The 13,239-nt window shown below is 39.6% G+C and overlaps 1 protein-coding gene across 1 annotated transcript in view; it reads left to right on the forward strand.

Annotated features, from left to right (window-relative positions):
- The window catches only part of RAB31 (RAB31, member RAS oncogene family), a 149,651-nt gene that overhangs the window by 94,709 nt on the left and 41,703 nt on the right, over positions 1–13,239 (forward strand). The gene's annotated exons all lie outside the window — the stretch shown is intronic.

Here is a 13,239-nt window from a genome sequence, read left to right on the forward strand (position 1 = left end):
AGTGGGAGCATGTGGGACCCACAAGCACTTACTTGACTTTCCTCTCTTACCTTCAGGGAGGGTGAATTGAGATCCTGATGTGGAGGAAGTATTTCCCCTCTATCACTGCTCAGTGAAGAGGGTGGTAAGGAACCAGCAGAGCTCAATCCTGTGGTGTTTGTTCTGTTGAAGCAGAACTTGTCAGCTATCTCCTCTCAGAGGGAGCCACCTCTGTCACAATGTCACAGTTGAATCCCTCTGTCTGGGGAGGGACATTTCCATGACAGCAGTGTGGGCAGAGCAAGAGCCAACTACACCCAGAGACCTGCTTCCCAGGCTGGTACTGTTAAGGGCTTTGGTGTCATTCAGGGAATTAGGAGTATAAGGGCAGAATTGCCTTCCTATTGCTGAAAGCTACTGGTGCCTACAGGAGAAAGAGAGGATGGACATGTCCAACATGTCTACAATGTTGAACTGAGTTAATACTTGTGGGGGGGCATTAAAGACTTTTGTCAGTGTTACAGACATTTGACCGAGTGACAGCAACCTGAGACTATAACCCAGTTTTATTACACACGATGATTCAACCTGTTGCCCAAATAGGCCAAGCCTCAAATGCAGTCCATAAAGAGCTTAATTAGACTAGATGCAGACTACATCATTTCTGGGAAAACATTTTTATCTGACATACAAATGGCCGTTAACATATGCATATCATTGTTGGTACAATCAGTGATTACTACAATTTGTTTGAAGTTCCATATAGCCATTTACTAATTGTTTCTGAGACTCTGTTTCATTCCCCTCCAAGCAACCTGATCGGACCTGCTCTCTTGCTCTGTCCTGGCCACACCTTTGTGATTTATAACCTGTTCAGCTTTACACAGCTCCTAGAATGGGTCTCTCAGAGGTTCTGCCTTTAGTATACCATTTCTACCTCTCATTTTTCCACTTCACCATCAGTCAGATAGGAAGGCTGGAAGTGAAAAGGAATGGAATGTGGAGACAGGAAGGGCCTTACCTGTTGTACTATCTTTCCAGCCTCTACCACTGCCATTTTAGAGGCTGTGTGTCTTTGGGCATTGTGCTTACACATTCTGAATATCAGATTGGTTTATCTTTAAAAATGGGAGGACTTCATCAACCCACCTTCCTAGGTTATTGATACATAGACTGTTCAATAATTAAATATTTGTTGCTTCCCTTCTCTGCTCCAGATCAAGAAAGGATCTTTGTTAGAAGTGGCAGTTGGAAAGTCTGAGTGAAGTTTGGAGTGGGCCTCGGGCAATGTGGAGAAGAGGACCCCAGGCTGGAAGAGAGCATTGGGGAGGCTGTGCAGCAGCAGGCTTGAGATTAAACTCCAAACATAGGGTCCACTCAGGAGCACCTGATGGACTTGGAACATAAACCCCAGTGTAAGAGCTTGTGTTTTATGATCAACACATCAGATTTCCAACAGGAAAATAATAGACCTAAGAAAAGTCACTCTGATTTGATGTTGATCGCTGTCTAGTTTGCTTCAGAAGACATTCTTCTGCAGTTTAGAATGAGCTCTCACTGACTCTTATGTATGTGTCTGTGATGAGGTCACTAAAATAACTCATTGCTCTCATGGAATTTGGCTCATCCTGGCAGGAAGATGACTTGGGCTTGGGAAAGGAGGGTCTTGGATGTACTGTGTGCACATTGAGGGCTCTCAAGAACAGCTGAGGCTTGGAGGTAAATGAAAGAAGTATTTTGTGGCATTTCAGTGATTCGCTTCCCTGGGGCATCCACAAAGGGTATGCTGTTCCATGAGCCCCTGTGATTTTAGGACAGATTCTGGGGTACATATACTACATTCTGAGGACCATCCTCTCTCTGGGAGACTCCCTGAGTAATTTGAGTTTGACTAAACAGAAAGGCTAAGAATAGGGGCCAGTCATTAAGTCACATTGAGCAGAGGGGAGGGAGGAAGAGACACAGCCAGCCAATGATGCCTGGTTTCCCACACCAGGCAAACTGTAGCCCAGAAAGGCCCTTATCTTAAGGCCAAGTGGAACATAACTCTGGGATTGTATTCTATTGATTTTATTTCTTCACCAACTGAAGGAAAGAGAGCTAAAGTTCCCTGCAATTGGGCATTTCCTGGATGGAAAAATGTATTCCACATCATTTCAAAAACTTTAATTTGGGGGAACCAGGCAATAGTACAGCAGGTATGTCACTTGCCTTGCAAGCAGCTGACCAGGGTTCGATCCCTGGCATCCCTTATGGTTCTCTGAGCCTGCCAGAAGTGATGCCTGAGTGCAGAGCCAGGAGTAACCTGAGCACTGCTGGGTGAGAGCCAAAAACAAAACAACCTTGATTTTGGACCTTATTGAAAGAAAATGATTGATTCATTGTCTGAATCAGAATGCCCATTCATTACACTTACAACTTTTCTTTAAGAGCACAAAGTTGGGGGCCAGAGAGATAATATAGTGGGCAGGGTACGTGCCTTGATCATTGGCATTGGTGATGGTTTCCCTGAGCATCACCATAAGTGATCCCTGAGCACAGAGCCAGGAATAAGGCTTGAGCTCCATCCTATGTGGCCCAAAACAAAACAAAAAAAAGGCACTATATTGGGACTGGGAGATGTGTAGTGGTTAGGGGCACATGCCTAGCACATATTTGACCTGAGTTTGATTCCTGGCACCACATGAAATTCTAAGCACCAAGTAAGGCGCCCAGTACTTCAAGGACTCAGCAGCATCACTTTCTTGTGCCCCTTGCATTGAGCTGATGGGCTTGTTAGATGAAAACGACTGGTGTAGCCTTGGGCCTCCTGAGCTCCAATTGGAAGCTGATCTTCCAACACTAAACTGTCCTACCCTCTCAACATTCTTTGAGTTGATATTTGGTTGGTGTGGTATCCTTTTCTATAACTAGGTCCACCCGCCACACTCACACACAGTGATCTGAAATCACTGGCAAAGGCAACAAAATAAAAAATAAACAAGTGGGACTATATCAATTTAAAGATTTTCTGCATGGCAAGAGAAACATGGGCTAAAATTAATACAGCTAACTGAATGAGAAAAATATTTGCATTCAACACTTCAGATAAAAACTTGATATCCGGGGCCGGTGAGGTGGCGCTAGAGGCAAGGTGTCTGCCTTGCAAGGGCTAGCCAAGGAAGGACTGTGGTTCAATTCCCCCGGGGTCCCAAGCCAGCAGCAATTTCTGAGCGCTTAGCCAGGAGTGACCCCTGAGCATCAAACGGGTGTGGCCAAAAAACAAAAAACAAACAAAAAAAAAACAACTTGATATCCAAAATATGTAAAGTACTAACAAAGATTAATAAAAACAAACTTAAGAACCCTATCAAAAATGAGGAGAGGAAACGAGTAAACACTTCTTAGAGGAAGACAAGCAGATTGCCAATAGTCACATGAAAAATGTTCAGCAGCACATATCATTAGCGAAATCTAAATCAATACAACAATGAGATAATCATCTCACATCAATGAGAACGGCTCATATAAAAAATACTAGGAACAATCTTTGCTAACAGCAATGTTGTGAAAGAGGAACTCTCATCCACTACTGGTTCTGATTCAACCCCTGTGGAAAATATTATGGAAACTTCTCACTAAACTTAGAATTGAGCTGCCAATATGATCCCGCAATTCCACTTTTGGGTATCTCCCCCCAGGATTTAAAAACATGCATTTAAAAGGATGCATGCACACCATTATTTACTGCTGCATTTAGTACAGTAGCTAAGACTTGGAATCAATCAAGGTGTCTAGATCAATCAATCAACAGTTGAATGAATTGTGAAGTTGTGACATAGATACACAATGGAATACTATACAGCTGCAAGTAACAATGAAATCATGCAATTTGCTGATTTGGAAAATGAAAAATATCATGTTGAGTGAAGTAAGCCAGAAGAAGAAAGACAAATACAGTTTTTTTCTCACTTATCAGTGGTATATAGAATGAAGAAATATAGTAAAGAGAGGATGCCTAGGTTACTCTTGATCCCAGAGTCTATGGAGAAAAAAATGAAATAATGGTGTGAAGGAAGATCAAAAAGGGAAGTAATGCAGGAACTAAGGTTGGACTTTGGTTATATTAATGTTGTAGGAAAGTGGTATAGTTCTATATCCAAAACACAGACTCAACAATACTGAAAACATGATATTTAAGCAGAAACCATGGAACTTTGTAATGTGCCTGTCAAGGTGACAGGTAGGATGTATGATGTAGTTATGATGGATCATGGGAACACTAGTGAAGGGAGTCAAGACTGGTGGTGGGATTGGTGTTGAAATATTATATACCTAAAACTCAGCTATTAATAACTTTACAGACCATGGTTCTTTAATTAAATAAAAATAATTTTAAAGAAATAAATTAAAAAAAACAACAACAAGGTTTGCCCCATATCCTGTAAAAAGGAGTTGGAACCTTTGATCCAGTGCCTCCTTCCTGTACATGTGGGTCTTTCTTTCCTTTGATCCCTGACTGCTGAAAAAGTTCTTTCACTATAATTGGCACAATCAAAGGAAAAGGAAAGAAAAAGTGGTGGTGGGGTCTCTTCTCATTGCTAAAGTTTTATAGTTTAACATGAAAAAATAATAATTTGAACTCTTAAATAGTGGGGCCAGAATGTGACTTGGTGGAAATAATAAGTCAAGTGGTAGTTTTTTTAGAATAGATTACTCAGATAAAAACAACAGCAACATTGTTTATAGCTTACTATATAGTCTCCCAGTTTTTTTTTCTATTCAGCTTTACATACTCTTGAGGTTTTGGAGGTCTGAAAGACATTAAATAGGCCCTTTGCTTCTGTGTGGAGAAAGGGGGTCTAACTGAAAAATCAGAGTCATTCCTCTGAATGGCACAGAAAGAACATTCAATAATGTTTTTTCCATTCAACTTTTGCCAGCTGAGAATGTTGGGAATGTCTGGAATTTTCCTCACTTCCCTCTTTGAGTTCTTATGAGCCACAGGGTATGTTTTGGCATCTGCCCTTGATTGTCCGCAGCCATGACTTTGAGGGGAGGTGAGAATTTCTCATCATGTGCAGACGCCCCTCCCCAGACAGATCTGAGCATGGTTGCAGAACAGAGCTGATTCCCAGGCTATGATGCAGCGACTCACTAGGGACAAAGTGTCCTCTGAAAAATCATGATCTTTCATCAGTCCCTATAAGTTCCAGGACCAAGAGCCAGAGTGTGCTGGCTCGGGTAATTTTCTTGCTAGAGAGGCAAGCAGAGCCCAGCTGGAGCCTGTCCTTGTTTGGAAACTTGTTCTGTTTTCCACCACTGTTCACTCTTCACATCCAGGATTTTGCTGCAATGGAATTTATGATGCCCCAAACCTGTATTTAAGGAATCTTGCCTGAAACAAGCTGGGTGGTCTAAAGGATTAGATGTCCTGGAATAATATATGTGTGTGTATCTACACATGCATGTGTGTGGGCATAAGCACATAGGGAGAAGGGGGGGTGCTCATGCTACAGGTCAGGCAGACCTTGGAAAATTCAAGGGCAGACGTAGGGAAGATTTCTTTCACCAACAGTCTTTCCTTTGAACCTGAATGTACTGGCGAAGTAAGAAAAAACCCTTAATTGTCTTCTTCCATTACTACCTCCCCCCATTTCATAAGCTAAGAAAAAATACTATAGAGCAGCCACAGATCTTCAGAATTTCTTTTTCTTCTGCCCCCAAGATGGGTTTTGAGCTCCTTAGATGCTACTTTGCATTACTTATAAGAAGGGGGAATCCATTAGAAAATTTTTAAAAGTTAAACCCCAAACACTTAGCATTCTTTACTGTAGAGGCTTTCAAAGTTTTTACTTTACTTTGTAAAACTCCAAAAGAGCAATTTTATGTTTCCCAAACCGCCTTGGTCAAGAAAGCTTTTATTTAAAACACCTCCAGGACCCCCGGGTCTGCAAAGGTTTCTAAAGCATTGGCCTGACTTTTATAGACTTTTCAAAAACCTAAGTTTCATTGTTGTCCAATAGTCCATTATATGTCAAAGATAAAATATATGGTTCCGATCTCCAATGATTAAATATTGAGGTTGGTTCTAGAATTTTCGGTATCACTACTGATGATTCTAGAATGAATTCTGGTCACTTTGTGACCCACTCTAGTTTCCGTAACAAGCTGAATTGTTGAATAAAAATGTTGAACAGTTTTTTAGGATATTGAATATACTTTTCAAGCTGCTTACCTGAAATGCTTGCCTGTTTATCTCCCAGTATTGCACATGGTATATGATTGACATCTGCCTTTCAAAATGGTGAATACTAAGAAGCTTTCAGAAAGCCATGGACCCACACCTGTATCCTGTTGATGCTTTGTGATGAAAAACAAAAACATATGGGACATAGTCATTTCTTTTGAGCAGGAAAATTGTATTTCTACAATTTTCTGGTCTTTGTTTAAATATTTAAATATCACCTAAGAGCTATCAGGACACTTGTAATCTAGTATTTCAGATATTTAGTTAAATGGGGAAGAAGGAATTTTGAATTGGCCTCTGTTGTGCTGCTATTCAAAAAACCTTTCACAATACGATTTCTATTAAGTTTACCAGCTTCCTGTGATTCTGAACTTTGTTTCTAGAAGAATATTTTATGTGATTGTTTCATTGATCTTTGTTCTGACCCCCACAGAAAAGTGAATTATACTATGTGAAGTACTGAGAATGTTTGTGGTGATATTGTTTGATATTTGTATGCGGGGAAATTCTATTTATTGTAGGCTAGAAGCAATTTATCTTTTTGTTATCCACAAATATTATCCTTTGGTTAGTGCATTATTGGGTTTTAGAACTAAGATTGGAATTTTTGACTCATTAAAATCCCCCAAGCACTTACAATAAAGTCATTTAAGTGGTTTTACCAACAGATTTATTTCAAAAGGAGTCCATTTGCAGAAAGAAAGAACAATGCATTATGTACAAAGATCTATTCAATAATTCATGAGTCTGCACACCAGTGACCATTTTAGATTCAGTGCCTGGTTATAGCTAAAAGTGAGCTTTACCTAAAAGAGAGCCAAAATTTTCTCCTCTTTAGGTATTAGTTCACAGTATCTTGATTTTATAACTTCTGTACCAACTTGGTGTGCTTTGTTGGGCATTCTAAAGTGGAGGTTATTTTAATTCAAATGGGCACCTTTTATAGTTGGACTAATAGGATATGAAATGTCTCTCTGCCCTTAGAAGCTGATACGTTTTATAAACATATTACTATGATTTCCCTTTAGGAATGGATTTTAGTTTTTTCTACACATGGAAGTGCATTGCCAAAAAATAGGTTCAGAATGACTTGATTGAGGCATATAACCATGAGAAACACCTGGTCAAGGAGCTCTTTTTAAAAATAAAAAGTGTGGGTTGGAGAGGGTAGCCCAATGAACTGAATATGAATGATGGTAGACATTCCCAGTTCTGTCCTTGGTACTGAATGGTCTTCCAAACACAGAGCTGTGAATAGTCCCCACATAACAATAGAATCATTAAAATACCAAAAGTAAAATAAAATTAGGGGCAGGGGTGATAGTATAGTGGTTAAGGCACCTGCCTTGCATGTGGTTGATCCTGAGTTGATGATCAGCACTGTATAAGGTCCCCCGAGCACCAGAAATAAATACTATGGGGTATGAACCAATACCCCTTTCTAAATTAAATCAAATTAATTTTAAGAGATTATGGGGACCAAGGATATGACTCTAATGTCAGATTATATGCCTAACATTTGCAAGGCCCTTAATTCAATCCCCAGCACTGCATGTACCACCGAACACTGCCAAGTATAACCCCAGTGGGCGCTGAAACACTCCATGTTCAAGTACTGAAGTATTGGGCCCACATCAAGAATATTAACCAAGTGGCATGGGCATGCCTCACCCTAGCACTTATGAATATTTTAATTAAGGTACTAGAGAGATATTACAAGGGTTTAGGTGCTTGTCTTGCACATGGTCAACCCTAGTTTGATCCCTGGCACCATATATGAAACCCCAAGAATTATTCAGGAGGAATTCCTGTCAGTCAGGAATACCCTCAAATGAACAAAATTTAAATTTAAAAACATTGAGGACTGGAAATGTAGTCAATGATAAAACACCTGTGTGTGAGGCCCTGAGTTTAGTCCCTGACACATTAATATTAACAATAGTAATGATTTTAGGAATGAGGAGCGTATATTTGAGGTATACACAATGGTGATTTGATTACATATACATAGCAAAATGACAGTATCGTCACTGATGCTTCATTTTCTCATATCACCAGCTTTTGTGTGTGTGGGAACAGTACCTGAAAGTAGCTTCTATCACCAAATTTCCACATTCAATACAGCAATTTTTCTCTCCTTTTGGTTTTTTATTTTTAGTGCAAGGTTTAAGGCCAAGTGGCCTTTCAGTGGGTTTGCTTCATCCTTCTGATGCAGGTAATTGTTCTCTGCTGTAACAAAAGTTTCAGAAACATCCTTTCCACAAAAAGACTCCTTTGCTCACTTTCCCTACCTTGCCCCATTCCCTCTGTTAGCAATCTAGGTTTTCTCACATGTGCGGGGTAGTTTTTGTTGTTGTTGTTTTTTAGTTTGCTTGCTTCTTAGGTAATTCAATTTTATGTTTGAGAACTAAATCCATTCTGTAGTTGTGTTTCACTCCCTTATTTCACTTGCACAATCCTCTCAAGTTCCATCCATCTTATATCAAAAAAGACAGTTTTGTTTTTATTAATAGCAGAATATTAAATCCATACCACAAACAATTGTTTTCCTTGTGATGCTGGGAGTTGAACCCAGGGCCCCACATATGCAAGGCAAATGCTCTACCACTTAGCTACATCCCTGGCTGTTATAATTTCTTTATCTCGTTTTCTGTCAAGAGTATTTAGATTGTCTCCATATTTTAGCTATAAGGGTGCAAATATTTTGGGGGTTCTTTTTGGGCCACACCCAGCAGCGCTCAGGAGTTACTCATGGCTCTGCACTCAGAAATCGCTCCTGGCAGGCTAGGGGGACCATATGGAATGCTGGGGAATCAAACCTGGGTCTGTCCTAGGTCAGCCACATCAAGGCAAACGCCCAACTGCTGTGCTATTATATCAGCCCTGGGTGCAGATATTTCAAATTAGCATTTTCATAAACAGGATAAGTGTGTAGGAATTGTGTTGTTTAATAGTATTGAATTGCATTTTTTTTTTAAAGGAACCTCCAGGTCAGAGAACTGGATCAATGGGTTGAGTATATACTTTGCATGTTCGAGGTTTGAGTTTAATCCCAGAAACTACATAGGCCTCAAGCACAATTGGGGCTAACTCCTGAGAAAAGTCAGGGATAGCCCTCAGTTCGATCAGGTGTGACCACAAGCAAAACCCTAAAAAGTAAAACAATTACTGCTACCCATATGCCTTCCCATATACTACCCAGGTGCCTTCCCACTAACAGAATTCCTTGCATTTCATGTCCTCACAAACTGATTATTTTCAATCTTTTGGATATTGACCATTCTTATTGGTGTCAAATGATAGCTCATTGTGATCTGATTTGTTATTTCCCTAATAATAAGTTATCTTGGGCGTTTTTTTTTTATTTCTGGGTCAACCCAGTAATGCTCAGTGCTTACTCCTGGTTCTAAACTATAGGATAATCTCCTGGATGGACTTGGTGCTGTATGGAGTGCAGGAGATAAAGCCTGGGTTTGGTTACATTCAAGGAAATCTCTTACTCATTGTCCCAATGTTGCACATTTTTTCATGTTTCTTTGACCGTGTAGGTCTTTTTTGGAGAAGTATCTCTTTGAATCTTCAGTCATTATTTTATTTGGTTTTAGGGCCATACCTGTCAGTGTTCAGGGTTTACTTCTGGATCTGCGCTCAGGGACTGAATCTGAGTTGCAGTGAGCAAGGCAAAGGCTCTACCCTCTGTGCTGTCTCCACAACCCAATTCTTAGACTTCTCATGAAATTTTTAAAAATTCTCTATTGTTTTTTATCACACCAAATGCAAATAATAATGGTTTTACTTCTTTCCAATTTGGATTTATTTATATCTTTTTCTAGTCTTATGCTATGGCTAGAACTTCCAAATCTATGTTGAAAGTTATGAAAAAAAAAAAAAAAAAGAAAGTTATGGTGAGAGGACATCTTTGTTTAGTTCCAGATCTAAAGGCCTCCCAGTTTTTACTAACAAGTTTGTTGTTTTGTTTTGTTTTGTTTTTTGGGGTGGTCACACCCGGCAGTGCTCAGGGGTCACTCCTGGCTCTAGGCTCAGAAATCGCCCCTGGCAGGTACAGGGGACCATATGGGATGCCAGGATTCGAACCACTGTCCTTCTGCATGAAAGGCAAATGCCTTATCTCCATGTTATCTCTCCAGCCCCACAAGTTTGTTGTTAGCTAGGGTTCAACCTTTATCATGTTGAGATATATTTCTTGATATATATGTATATAAAGATATAGATAGATATACATATATATGTATATTCCAAATTGAGTTTTGTTTTTTATTTTGGGTCCCACACCTGGTAATACTAAAGGTAACTCTATGGTGCCAGGTTTCTTCACATAAAACATGTTCCCTCATGCTTGACCCATCTCCTTGGCCCCAAATGAGTGTTACTTTTTATGGATATTGAAGTTTATTAAAAGTTTTTTTAGCATATTTCTATGATCATATTATCTTGAACATTCCGTCCTTATATCCCTGAAATGTATCATACTTGCTCATGATGAATGATTTTCTTGATGTATCCATTTTTCAAGATTTTGTTAGTGATTTTTTTTTGTTGTTGTTGTTGTTGTTTTTGGGTTGTGCTCAAGGGCTATTTCTTTTTTTTTTTTTCTTTTTTTCGGTTTTTCAGGCCACACCTGTTTGATGCTCAGGGGTTACTCCTGGCTACGAGCTCAGAAATTGCCCCTGGTTTGGGGGGAACCATATGGGACGCCGGGGGATCAAGCGGTGGTCCTTTACTTGGCTAACACTTGCAAGGCAGACACCTTACCTCTAGCGCCACCTCACCAGCCCACAAGGGCTATTTCTGACTCTGACTTGAGTATATGATCTGTTCTTATGAATGGTCTGTTTGTACTTGTTTTTGCTTCTTTTGGGATGAAAGTTTCTGGCGCTTTCAGAAGCTAGCTCTTTGATGACTTCATATAATGTCATATTTTTACGTATTAATTTTTTGTCTGTATAACCCTTCCATTACTATATATGATGTGCTAAGATGATTAGTTGTCAGTCATTCCTGAAAGTCTGTTAAAAATTGTCTAATAAATGGTTTGACTACTTTTCTGTATGGTGGCTACATATATATGACTATTGTGTCTTTTAGCCCAATTAGTTCCTTGTTCAAGTATAATATTCATTGTTGTCCCTTTTTACTGTTTTAGTTTAAAGTTTGTTTTATCAGAATACAGATTTTTTAGGAGAATTTTAATTCTGACCTTTTCTCAGCATTGTTGACATGGAGTACCTCACTCCTCTTCGTTCACGCTGAGCTCTGTTTGTCTTTATACCTCATGTGAGAGAGATCATCAAATGGAATTGTCTGCTCCATTAGTAGGAATTTCTATATTTCTATGAGGAAGACAGACAGAAAGCCCACTAGGATAGCATATTATTAGCGCAGATGGCTATTTTTAATACTCTCAAGGATATTTCACCAAAAGGTCTGCTGGGAAGCCTCACTCTTATGCAGATAATTGATAAATTCCATAGAGATATTTTTGAGGTTCCTGTTATGGTACTGACATGATACTCCCTTCACAACTAACATCTAATTGGCCTTTCTCCATCCTGTTGTGTCTTACAGGCCAAAATTAGCCTTGATTAAATTTCTCTTTACCATGGAGAATTCCAGCACCAAAGACACTTAGAGACAATTTTCTTCTCTCTGTCAGCTCTGAATTTACATAGAAAAGTCTTGGCCGAGATGATGTATTGAGCTGTTCTTACTACGCATAAAATCTACATTTCTTTGGCCAATCTCTTTCACCTACTCCTATGACATAAAAAGAGTCTTCCTGCAGAAATAAGAAACCTGTCAGGGAAACTTAGCTCCTTGCTACTCCCAAAATACTTTACATCTGAAACTAGCTGGGAAGGATCTGCTTTGAGATGTTACAACTAACATTCTCCCTTTTAACTCAGGAATCTTACTCAATATAGTCCTTTTCACTAGAGCTGCATATCCCTTTAGCCAGGTTAATTGTATATCAAACAGGGCTACTGTTAATGTTTCTGTGTACCAGAAAGTATTTGTTTTTTGTCAATCTGAACATTCTTCTCATACCTGTGACTGGCAATTTACTTCATATATACTTGCCCCACACATTAAAGTTTAGAGCACTGTTTCTTCCATACATTCATTTTGTGATCTCATTTTCTTCATATTTTACTCGCCATGCACCCACTCTCATAGAAGGAACTCAAAAAAATTCCAACTCAACTGGACCCCAAGAGCTAGTCAGCAGCATGGAGAATATATGCATCCTGTGTTTTTCTTGCTTATTTTGGAGTCTAACACTCATCGCTATTTAGGAGTTCTCAGTAGTGGTTGCTCAGGAACATTGATACTGGAATCAAACCTGGACCTCCCATATCAAAGCTCCAACCAATTGAGTAAGCTCCCTAGTGTTTGGATCAAGGTGGGTTTTGTTTTGTTTTGTTTTTGTTTTATTGGGCCATACTCAGCAGTGCTCAGGGATTACTCCTGGTTCTGCACTCAGGAATCCCTCTTGGCCATGTTCATTGAATTATATGGGATGCCAGGGATCAAATCCAGATCTGCCATATACAAGACAAGCCCTATGGGAGCCAAGTTCTGGCCTCTAGGTTTTTTTTTTTTTTTGTTCATTTGTTTCATTTGGAGTTTGGACTGCACCTAATAGTGCTCAGAGGGCCAAATGGGATTCCAGAGAAAACTTCTCTTGAAAAGCATATGCTCACCCTGTTAAGCTAGCTCTTTTGGCCTATAATAGATGTAAAGTAGTATCTCAGCATTAAGTTGACTTGAATTTCTGTAATTAGTGATGTTTAAGTACCATTTTTATCAGTAGGTATTAAAAATGCACTCTTCCTGGACTGAAGAAATAGGAGTTCAAGGCACTTTGCCTTGCATCCAGTTGACTCTAGTTCAAATTCCAGGCTCCACATATGTTCATTTGAACACAGCCAGGAATAACCCCTGAGCATCACTGGGTGTGACCCACAAACCTTCCCTCAGTGCATTCCTCTGCAGCATATGTCTGTCTTCCT

The sequence above is a fragment of the Suncus etruscus genome, chromosome 3, assembly GCF_024139225.1.
Source record: "Suncus etruscus isolate mSunEtr1 chromosome 3, mSunEtr1.pri.cur, whole genome shotgun sequence".
NCBI classification, from domain to species: Eukaryota; Metazoa; Chordata; class Mammalia; order Eulipotyphla; family Soricidae; genus Suncus; species Suncus etruscus.